The sequence below is a fragment of the Salmo salar genome, chromosome 13 (genome assembly GCF_965601325.2).
Source record: "Salmo salar chromosome 13, fSalSal1, whole genome shotgun sequence".
NCBI classification, from domain to species: domain Eukaryota; kingdom Metazoa; phylum Chordata; class Actinopteri; order Salmoniformes; family Salmonidae; genus Salmo; species Salmo salar.
This window is the reverse complement of record NC_138303.1, coordinates 27,492,501-27,503,889: the sequence shown is the minus strand read 5'-3', so window position 1 is coordinate 27,503,889 and position 11,389 is coordinate 27,492,501. Positions and strand designations below refer to the sequence as shown.

The following is an 11,389-nucleotide window of genomic DNA, read 5'->3' as shown; positions in this document are numbered from 1 at the left end:
TACAGCTTATCAGCATATACCCAATATGTTCCCCCTGTTCATGATACTTATTATGCATTATGGTTGAACCAAAAAATGACATGTAAAAAAAATGTTTTTTAATGAAATTGGAAATATTTAAATAAATAGGTGAAATTAAATGAAACAACAATGTGTGTTGATGCTAATGTTATGCTAATGCTAATGACAACAATGGCATAATATATAAAATATGCTGTGGGCTATTGTCTTTTAACTGTTTCTCTCAATTCGTTCTGATCAACCTGGCAATTATGACACACCCCTCACTATTGTCATTGGTTGCACTAATTGCACTGTTTGTCTACTTAACCTGGTTCAAGCATTCATGACATTAACCGGAAGAAGGCACAGTGATGCCGAAACGTTGGTGTTTTTTTTTTACCAAATAAAATACCTGTAACTAACTCAAACATAAATATAAAAAATGTATGTCACATCTGTCCCCAGTATCCCCCTGACCTATAGGGCTTTCTAGATCACTATAGTTTAGAGGGTATTCCAAATGATGAAACACATCATTCAACCAAAATCATATAGGAAACACCAAGCCTTTATACAGTTTTGAAATGGTACTAAAACAATATGTATGTTGTTTATTAAAAAATATAATTTGCACAAATGTATAATACCACCTTGAAAAACAGAAACATTTAATTTCTGTACGGATTAGTTGTGATGCCAATTAAGCCGCCTTCTGTAAACCAGCAAGACCCCCTCAAAGCGCGTGCAGAGAAAGAGAGAGGCTACTGGGATGCTCGATCGACGGCAACTGAGAGCTTATCGTCTACTATAGTAAACATCTTGACTCGATATCTTTTTTATAGTCATATTTGTTTTATTCCTTGATGCATAAATTATATTTTGCTTATCATACATCCATGTAGAGCTATCGCCCCTAGAATCTCACACTATTCTACTACGGTACACCCTTCCTCTTACTGCACATGTATTTGGTCTCAGGGCTTCTTCCAATAACCAATGTCTGTGTGCATCCCGCATCCCTGCGCTCTCAAATAGATGGTGCAAGTCAAAATGTCAAAATCGTCCACAGACCCACTGTCTGGTGTCGGAACAGGCTCACAGTCTCACAATTTTCAGGTAAGGGTCTCTCTTCTTTTTGGATGCATGGCACTCAGCAAAGTATAGCTTAAAAATGATGGTGAACATCTTGTTACTTGTTGTTTAAATAAAAGCGTACAGCCTTGGCATTACTTTCTACGTACGCCAGTTAAACTGCCGATTGATGACTATACAGCAGTATAAGCAATTGGCCTCACGATACAATGTTATCCGTTTAACTTTATCAGTTATCTAGGCAATTTAATTGTCTTTACAGAGACAAAGTAGACAAGATAATTTGATACAATGTCCATTGCTGAAGTGGGTTCTTCACTCACTTATTTCTAGCCCGAAATTCAGGCCTCTGATTATCTAAGCATTGTGCAATGGTGTTTTATTATTTATTTCAATACATTTCCTGCTTAAGCTCTGCATACAATGCGTTGTACTCAACCAAAACAGATCAATATTATCATGTGTCTTATATTTCACTGTTTAACGTCTCATCTGTAGCTGGAAAGAAACCGTAAATATCAAGCACTTCTTGACATGTGTATGTTGGAGTAGCCCTTGTATCCTATGTCTGCGAGCGCTTTTATTAAAACACCATTGCAAAAGCGCTCTACCATCTGGTTTTGGCCTATAGTGGAATATTATGTTTAACAGTTTGTCCATATTCTGTATAGTGAATGCATGTCCATTTTTAGGCCAAAAAATCTGACCTTCACTAAAATGCCAAGCTTGCAATCACAGCCCACTGGGCACAGACTTAATTTTAACGTCTAGTTTTGATTTACATTTGGTTGAGTTTTCAAATTGAGTTGATTAAATTGAGATTTTGTGTCACTGATCTACACACAATACCCCAAAATGTCACAGTGGAAATTAATTAAAAACATACAATAATAATAATGAAATGTTGAAATGTCTTAAGTCAATAAGTATTCAAGCTCTTTATTATGGCAAGCCTAAATAAGTTCTTAAGTAAAATTGTGCTTAACAAATCACATAATAAGTTTCATGGAATCATTCTGTGTTCAATAATAGTGGTTGACATGATTTTTGAGTAACTACCCCATCTCTATACCCCTCAATTTCAACTATCTGTAAGGTCCCAGAATCAAGTAGTGAATTTCAAGCACAGATTCAACAACAAAGACCAGGGAGGTTTTTCAATGCCTCGCAAAGAAGGGCACCGATTGGTAGATGTGTAGAAAAAAAGCAGACGCTGAATATCCCTTTGAGCATGGTGAAGTTATTAATTAGGCTTTGGATGGTGTATCAATACGCCCAGTCACTTCAAAGATACAGGCGTTCTTCCTAAATCAGTTGCCAGAGAGGAAGGAAACTGCTCAGGGATTTCACCATGAGGCCAATGGTGATTTTAAAACAGTTACAATTTAATGGTTGTGATAGGAAAAAATGAGGAGGGATCAACATCATTGTAGTTACTCCACAATACTAACCTAAATGACATAGTGAAAAGAAGGAAATCTGTACAGAAAAAAATATTCCAAAACATGCATCCTGTTTGCAACAAGGTAAGTACTATTGCAAAAAATGTGGCAAAGAAATTAATGTTTTGTGCTGAATGCAAAGTGTTATGTTTGGGGCAAATCCAACACAACACAATTTGTAAGCATGGTGGTAGCTGCGTCATGCTATGGGTATGCTTGCGTTTTTTTTAAATAAAAATAAATGTATACAGCTTGGCACAGGCAAAATCCTAGAGGAAAACCTGGTTCAGTATTCTTTCCAACAGACACTGGGAGATTAATTCACCTTTCAGCAGGACAATAGCCTAAAACTCAAGGCCAAATCTACACTGGAGTTGCTTACCAAATACAACATTAAATGTTCTTGAGTGGCCTAGTTACAGTTTTGACTTAAATATAATTGAAAATCTATGACGAGACTTGAAAATAGCTTTCTAGCAATGATCAACAACCAACTTGACAGAGCTTGGAGAATTTTTAAAAGAATAATGGGCAAATATTTTACAATCCAGGTGTACAAAACTCTTAAGAGACCACTTTGACATTACAGAGTATTTTGTGTAGATTGTTGACCAAAAATGACAATTAAATCAATTTTAATCCCAACAAAGTGTGGAAAAAGTCAAGGGGTGTGAATACTTTATGAATACTTTCTGTATCATCCAGTAGGATACTAGACACTTATTATTAGCCGACAGTAATTTCATATATCCAGCCAGAACAACACCATTCAATACAGTATGATTTGAGAAATGTAGCTATTTGAGGATGCCCTAGGCTTGTTCTAGTCTCTATCTTTAGAAATGCATGAGTTAACATGTACTGTACATGATAAAACGTATTAATATATACTGAAGCCACTAATATATTAATATACTGAAGCTATTCATTTCAAGAAAGCATAATAGTCTAGGTGAAACCTATCAATCTATAGCTCCGCACTGCAGCCATAACACTGGTGAATGTGCCTAAAGAGAAAGTGGTTAAATTACGATAGTTCACTCAGGCTGTTTATCTTTTCTACTTAAGGGGGTGTGTCTCCCATAGACACCAATGCGATAGCAGCTGGGTCTGGTCTACTTAGTTCATTAACTTCCATTGAAACATAAAAAATGAAGGAGTGGGATTTCTCGCTTCCTCTTCCGTCACTGACGTGCCTACTGCAGGGTGAAGAGACACCCATGTTTGTAATAATGTTTGCGCTGTCAAAGCCAGATATCTTGTACCATCGACTATCCCCTCTTCCCCTTCCACTCGCTTCTCCTGTGGTGGAAAAAGTAACCCATTTTCATACTTGAATAAAAGTAAAGATACTCTGTAAAATACTACTTGAGTAAAAGTCAAAAAGTATTTTTTGGTTTTAAATAAACGTAAGTATCAAAAGTAAATGTAATTGAAAAAATATACTCAAGTATAAAAAGTCAAAGTAAAAGTATAAATAATAAAAAATTGATTATATTAAGCAAACCAAATGGCACAATTTTCCTGTTTTTTTAAATTTACAGATAGCCAGGGGCACGCTCCAACACTCATACATAATTTACAAACGAAGCATGTGTGTTTAGTGAGTCCGCCCGATCAAAGGCAGTAGGGATGTTCTCTTGATAAATGTGGGAGTTGGACAATTTTCCAGTCCTGCTAAGCATTCAAAATATAACTAGTACTTTTGGGTGTCCGGTAAAATGTATGGTGTAAAAAGTACATTATTTTCTTTAGGAATATAGTGAAGTAAAAGTAAAAGTAGTCAAAAATATAAATGTTAAAGTACAGATACCCCCAAAAACGACTTAAGTAGTACTTTCAAGTATTTTTACTTAAGTTCTTTACACCACTGTTCTTTTCTCACTTCTCTTTCATCCTTTACCTTACTACTCTCTTTCTCCTCCTCCTTCCCTTTGTTATTATTGTCCCTCTCTCTTGCTTCATAACTTTGTTCTCATCTTTTGTTGTACCCTTTATTTCCCCCTGTCTTTTTATATGATTTCTGTTTGATTCCTGTCTCATCTCTCTTTGCCACAATCTCTTTCTTTCCTTTCTCATCCCTCTCTCCTCTGCCGAAGCTGCCCAGGAAGTTGCCTAAGAGGAAAAGTCGGTTCAAACGTTCGGATGGCAGCATGTCCTCAGACACCACCTCCAGTTTCATCAAAAGACAGGTAACTTTAGAGTTCTTCACTAGCTCATGTTACCATGTGAATGACATAACCAAGGATCTTGTATCAATTTAGTACTCTCATACCACATTCCACAAGCACTAATAAAATGAAAGGGTGCCAAAAAGGTTTTTGGGATGCCTCCAGATTTAAAAGTGGCCGTTTCCTTTGTCTTCTTCCCAGTCTTATGGGAACCAATCTCTGTGATGTCTTTATTATGAGGCTTTTCATTTGGTTTCATTGGCTTTCACTTGTAAAAGTTTTTTTTCTCAGTATTGTAATTCTCAACATGTCCAATAGAGTGCAGTATTGTAATTCTCAACATGTCCAATAGAGTGCAGTATTGGTTTTGTGTGTTTGATGAAAATCCCAACCCAGTCCCGTTTTTAAATTCATGTTTTCAGGTCAAGCAAGCATGAGTGGCAGGGGTGGAGATGTGCTGTTATTTAAGAGCATCTCAAGAACTGGTGAGAAAAAGGAGAACGAAATAAGGTTAAGATAACACTGCCACAGAATTTAGATTCGTCACCACGCCTAAAAAGCACCCTTTTGGGTCTCTTTTACCTTAATCATTTCATGCAGTGAATTCAGTATGCGGAGTATGGGTGTTTTTTTTTTCATTCTGTATGTTTGATGTATGTTTGATTGCCTGTTTCTGCATGCTCTTTGTCTGGTGATGAATCTGTCTTGGTAAGTGTGTCAGTGCAGCAAACAGCCAGGCAGCTGCAGTGTAGTGCCTGGCCCATAGAGAGGACCTCTCTGTAGAAGCTCTATGTGGATAAGAGTTAAGAGCTTCAATCAGGTTGCAGTGCTTGAGTCCAAAACGGACAACAACACTGTGGTTCAGAGGCCTCTTCTCCATGATTGTGGGAGCAGAGGGAATGCCAAAAGCCAGGGGGTAGATTCTTATACCTCTCTGTAAATGGAATAATGTGTGTGTGTATGCTTGCCAGAAACCAGTTAGCAGGGAAAAGCTAGTCTTTTATTATGCCTAAGTAGCTAGATGTTGGCAAAATACCTATCTTCCTGCAGGTTTATAGGCCACAAAATATGCAGATTAGGAGCAGCGTGTGGAGGTGTGTGTGTGTGTCTGTGTCCTGTCCTCAAAACTTGCAGCTGGCAGGCAAGTTTGCTGTCACTCAGTCAGAATGCTCATCAGCATTTCTTCTTCTTTCCATACTCTTGCTTCCTTTGTTAGCTATTATGCACGTTGCTAGCTTGCTAGCAAACGTCTTCGCCCATTGATTTATCATAGTAGCAGTAGTGATAGGTCGTTCGTGAACGAGTCGGCTCTAAGAGTAGGTGAACGTTGGAAGACGGCTCGCATATCAGAAGAGCCGAATCTATTTATAAAAATATTTTAAAAATAAGATAAGAATAATCAAAAGATTTAAATGAATAGAATTAACTCATTCAAAGAACGAAAAAATAAATAAAATAATATGGGCCTTAATGCTCAAGCGCACACATTCGTTCTGACTGTCTGCTCAGACTAACAGCCTCACCTGTTGTTCCTGTCAATCAGACACGCAGTGTCAACCAATGAACCAAAGATGAGTGAGGGAGGGCCGAGCCAACTCACTCACAGTCACACACTTAGCAGCCGAGGAGAGAGGAAGGACAGCTGTGAAAACAACAGCTGGAAAATGAGTCGGAAGCACAGTAGCATTTGGATGCATTTTAATAATATAGACAATGTTAGAGCACAGTGTAGAATTTGCCAAAACAAAATCTCATATAAAGCCGGTTTTACGCACAACCTACACCGGCATATGCGAACTGTGCACCCAACTGTGAAGCTAGCTGTAGCGGAGCTTTGAGAAACTAGCAGGCCTGCTAGTTATAGTGGTGGAGCCAGCGTATCCACTCAGTCAAGTAGGCCTACTCCGCGACCCACAGCAACGCAGTCTTCTATGGACCAGTTTATGCCAAAGTCTATGTCTGTAGCAAAACAAGGCCAAATTGATATTGCATTGGCTAAAATGATTGCCACCGATTTCCAGCCATTTTCGATCGTGGAGGACAGAGGTTTTAGAAATTATAGCAATAGTCTAAATCCAATGTACACAATTCCAAGCAGGAAAACCCTTTCAAAATCACTTATTCCACAACTGTACGAGAGCACACAGGCTTCAGTGCGGAAAGAGTCCAAAAAGCTACTGCAGTTTGCCTTACCACTGACTGCTGGACGTCAAGGGTAACCACTTCTTACATGTCGGTTACATGTCACTTCATTGAAGATTTTCGATGTCTAGCTGTCTTCTGGACTGCTTTGAGGTCAGCGACAGGCACACCTCAGAGAACTTGGCAGAGGAACTGTTGAGAGTGGCCAGAGAATGGCAAGTAGATGGAAAAGTGGTCTGTAGTGTTAGCGACAATGCAGCTAACATAACCATTTTAAACGGACCCATCATCCATGTCTTGCCCACACAATCAACCTGATTGTAAGAGATGCTCTGAAGGTGATGAAGCCCACTGTGGACAAAGTGAAAGCAGCTGTGGAATACTTCCACAGGAGCACAGTAAGTGCTGGAAAACTAAAGCCTACACAACGCCAGATGGGGATGCCTGAGCTGAAGCCTAAACAAGACTGCACTACAAGGTGGAATTCAACATTTTATATGTTGAAGCGGTTTCTTGAGTCAAAGGATGCCATCATCTCTACCCTGGCCATTGTCACTGCACCTGTTTATGCTCTGACCCAAGAGGAATGGGAGGTGGTGGAAGAGGTGTGCAGAGTCCTGGAACCCTTTGAGCAGGTCACTGTGGTACAGTAAGCAGTTATTACTACATCATTATTTAATCCAGTATTATATATGTATATGAGCAGTAGATGAGAATGTAATATCAGTAGACAAAACATGAACCTGAACTAATAAGTTACTGTTCTCTCTTTTCAGCTATGTGACAGCCTCAAAAATGATACTCCTGTGTAAGGGTCTGCAGCGAATCACAGCCAGCTGCCAGAGAGACGCAAATGGAACCACAGGACATGTGACGGAGTTGGACACCCTATGTTCATCAATGGACAGAAAGTTCCACAGAATGGAATATAATCACGTGCTATCAGAAACCACTGCACTTGACCCCAGGTTTAAGAAGTTACCCTTCAAAGAATAACCTCAGCAGCAGGGAGGGACAGCCCCAGCAGTCAGCTGGCTCAGGCACCAGGGCAACAGGAAGAAGAGGGATCAGATGGAGCAGAAGCACCAGCAGTAGTGCCACAAACGTCTGCTGTTTGGATGCTGTTTGACAAGAGAGCAACTGGGGATGCAGCACGAAGGAATCCCTCAGCAGATGCCATAATGGAGGTCCGATCCTATTTAGAGGAGCCCCTGCAAACATCTGCAGATCCTCTGAGCTGGTGGAAGAACAAGGCCTCTGTTTACCCACGGCTTACTAAAGTCATGACAGGGAGACTCTGCATAGTGGCCATATCCGTTCCCTCTGAGAGGGTCTTCTTGAAAACGGGACAAATAATTACTGAGAGAAGAAACCGCATCAGCCCCTCGAAAGTGAGGCAGCTTGCATTTCTGAATGCAAATCTGAATGCAAAATATGGTCAGCATTGCTGTGTGCTGCTGGTTATAACATGGCAATAAAGAAGAGAGAGAAAAGAGGGACCAGTTTAATGTTTTAAGTGGGATGCTGTAGTTTTACACATTGTTATTTATTTTTCTTTGAGATGGTGCAATATTGTATTATTATGTTGTTCAGTGTCACGTCCTGGCCAGTATGGGGGTTGGTTGTTGTTGTGGTTTGGTCAGGACGTGGCAGGGGGTGTTTGTTTTATGTGGTTTGGGGTGGTGTGTTATTTAGGAGGGCATTTGATTTATGTATATCGGGGTTTTTGGGCACTGTTTGATATTCATGTAATTCTATGTTTAGTCTAGTGAGCCTGGTTCTATGTTTAGGTAATTGGGGTGGAGACTCTCAATTGAAGGCAGGTGTGGTCTATTTGCCTTTGATTGAGAGTCCCATATATTAGGGTGTGTTTGTATTTTGGGGGAGATTGTTTCTTGTTTAGCGTGAGTGAGCCTTTCAAGACTGTTCGTTGATTGTAAGTTTGTTTTGTTTGTTTGTTTGTTGTTCTGGTGTTCACTTGATTATAGTTTAAATAAATGTCAAGATGAGCATACACAGTCCTGCTGCATATTGGTCCTCCTTTACCAACGACAACTGTGACAGAATCTCCCACCAAACTTGGACCAAGCAGCAGAGGAACGAGGAAGAAGGATGGACGTGGGCGAAGATAAGGATGAGCGTTTCCAGGGCTTTGGAAGAGTTAAGGAAACTCGAGAGGCATTAGTCTAGTGAGTCTGGTTCTATGTTTAGGTAATTGGGGTGGAGACTCTCAATTGAAGGCAGGTGTGGTCTATTTGCCTTTGATTGAGAGTCCCATATATTAGGGTGTGTTTGTATTTTGGGGGAGATTGTTCTGTGTTTAGCTGTGTGCCTTGCCAGACTGTGTTATTCTGTCATAGTGTTTGTTGTTTTCAGTTTTCCTTCTTTATTTAATAAAGAGGATGAGTACACTTATTTCTGCTGCATTTTGTTCCTCCTTTCCCAACGACAACCGTGACAGTTCAGATTGTATTCGTTTTGAATTGTTACATTTATATGCACTTTGTTTATATACATTAAAAAAGTTATACTTTAAATGCACATGTGTAATAGTATCCTTCTTTTTTACATTTATTTAAATTTCTGGGATGCTACAGTTTTGCAAATTGTTATTTTGTTTTTTGATATGGTGCAATATTCTATTATGCTGTTCAGATTGTATTTGTTTTGAATGGTTACATTTATATGCACTTTGTTTATATACATTAAAGTTATACTTTAAATGACCATGAATAATAGCATTCTATTTCCTAACAAACCAAAGCATTTTTAAATAAATTGTGGTTAAGGTATAGTATGATTTCATTTAATAATTTAATTCAATTTTTTTTAATACCAATCATAGTTTGCGATAGTTTGACTATTTGACTTGAAAAAATATAAAGCATATTTTTTTTAAAGAGCCGTTTGAGAGCCAAACGAGCCGGCTCACTGAAAAGAGACGGAATGCCCATTACAAAAACAGGAGGCAGCAGCAATCTAAATGATCACACCGAAACATAAGATGAGAAGCGATAGGTGAAGTATGAAGCCAGTCAATGGAGGCAGCTTTGCTCCATCCAATCATAGCAACTGGATCAACACACATCCCGCCCTTTACTGACAGGCAAACTATCCAGTTAAGTTATTTAGAGCACGGTGCACAATGCTGAGAAGGAAGACGATGTGCTTTTGCCTTGGCTGCCTCCTTGTAGCTGCTATTTTGATGTTCACAATTCTTCATCATCATCATTACGCTATTGTTCTAGAATAAAACACTATTGTTCTAGAATAGAATAACTAAAACAGAATAGGTTTAATAGAATAGGTAGATTAGAATAGGTAAAACAATAGGTAGAATAGAATAGGTAAAACAGAATAGGTTTAATAGAATAGGTAGAATATAATAGGTAAAACAGAATAGGTAGAATAGAATAGGTAAAATAGAATAGGTTTAATAGAATATAATAGGTAAAACAGAATAGGTTGAAAATGAATAGGTAGAATATAATATAATAGGTAGAATATAATAAAGTAGGTAGAATATAATAGGTAGAATAGAATAGGTAGAAAATGAATAGGTAGAATAGAATATAATAGGTAGAATAGAATAAAGTAGGTAGAATAGAATAGGTAGAATAGAATAGGTAGAATATAATATGTGGAATAGAATAGGTAGATAGAATAGGTCAAATAGAATAGATATAATAGGTAGAATAGAATAGAGTAGGTAGAATAGAATAGAATAGGTAGAATATAATAGAATATATAGAATAGAATAGAATAGAATATATATAATTTAATATAATATGCAGAATAGAATAGTTAGAATAGAATAGGTACAATAGAATAGGTCAAATAGAATAGGTAAAATAGAATAGGTAGAATAGAATAGGTAAAACGGAATAGATAAAATAGAATAGGTAAAATAGAATAGGTAGAATAGAATAAGTAAAACAGAACAGATACAATAGAATAGGTAAAATAGAATAGGTAGAATAGAATAAGTAGAATAGAATAAGTAAAATAGAACAGATGAAATAGAATAGAATATGTAAAATAGAATAGGTAAAATAGAATAGGTAGAATAGAATAGGTAGAATAGAATAAGTAGGTACAAAGAGACAAAGATATAGACAGAGAGGTGGGCTCTCAGCAAAAGGTCTGTGTGTGTGTGTGTGTGTGTGTGTGTGTGTGTGTGTGTGTGTGTGGTGTGTGTGTGTGTGTGTGTGATATGTAGCCAGGCGAGTGAGTGTGAGTGGACTGAGTCCAGCAGCAGGCGTGAGGTCCCCTGCCCCAATGCTCTCAGAGCTGATCTTTACACATTAATAATGGATGGGCAAGGCAGTTCTCGTATCATTAAGAAGCACTTAGACCTAACACTTTTCCCACTCCCACTCCAGCCATGTACAGCTAGTAAACATGGCCGTGTGTGTGTTTGCATGTGTGCGTGCGTTAGGTTAGGTAGGTACAGTATGTTCACATTGAATACAGCGCTGATACAGAGAGCAGGAATACAGTTTCATCTCAGTGTCAGGCTCTTGTTCTCCCTTCCTAATC

The 11,389-nt window shown here is 38.3% G+C and overlaps 1 pseudogene; it reads left to right on the top strand.

Moving 5' to 3' along the window:
* Positions 1-721: 721 nt before the first annotated feature.
* The window catches only part of LOC106566718 (voltage-dependent L-type calcium channel subunit beta-4-like), a 25,293-nt pseudogene continuing 14,625 nt past the window's right edge, over positions 722-11,389 (top strand).